This window comes from Cyprinodon variegatus, unplaced genomic scaffold (assembly GCF_000732505.1).
Source record: "Cyprinodon variegatus isolate N-32 unplaced genomic scaffold, C_variegatus-1.0 Scaffold2081, whole genome shotgun sequence".
NCBI classification, from domain to species: domain Eukaryota; kingdom Metazoa; phylum Chordata; class Actinopteri; order Cyprinodontiformes; family Cyprinodontidae; genus Cyprinodon; species Cyprinodon variegatus.
This window is the reverse complement of record NW_015152534.1, coordinates 51,709-52,459: the sequence shown is the minus strand read 5'-3', so window position 1 is coordinate 52,459 and position 751 is coordinate 51,709.

Sequence of the window (751 nt, the reverse complement as noted above, 5' to 3'; positions counted from 1 at the left end):
CAAGATGGAAGCTAATCGAGTTGCGTTTTGCCCGTTCTGCGGCACTCATATGAGCAGTTTAATGCGGTTTTGTTTTTCCTGTGGTCGGTCCTTGGAGTTTTTAAATGGTACAGAACAGACGGAAGAACCAGATATGCTGCAGCTGTGCATATATTATTTTAATGAGTGTCACTCGTTCGTTGTAATCGTAGACATGATGTCATGTTTACATGATGTACACATCAGCTTGAGGTCTCTGAAAAGCAAACTGAATGATGCCGGTCTTCTGCAAAATTCTGCTTCCCTGTGAAAATCTGTTCCCTCTGCTCGGGAGTGCGTATTGCAGCCAGAGAGGCGGATCTGACTATTTTCAAGGCGCTCCTGATCATTTTTCGGTGAAAACAGCTCATATAATCATGTCAACAATGTAACATACACTTTAATCGTTTACTCGTTTTACAAATGTGTAAAATAAATACATTAACGAGGTCTTCTTAAGCTGTTTTGTGTTGTTTTTTTTAAACGCCAAGAGAATCTGCATTTCTCCAACTTTTGTCCCTTAAACCTGACAGAAAAAAACGGCAGTCACCAAACAGATTTCCAACACGTAGTGTATTTTCTATTTTTCATTGCTGATATAAGAGGATGGAAACTGGCTGATAGCAGGGAACACACATTAGAATTTCTGGGTAGTCCCCTTCAAATGTAAAATACTGAAATAATCTGGTCCCCCCTTTGATTTTTGCAAATAAATAGTAAATATGACCAAATC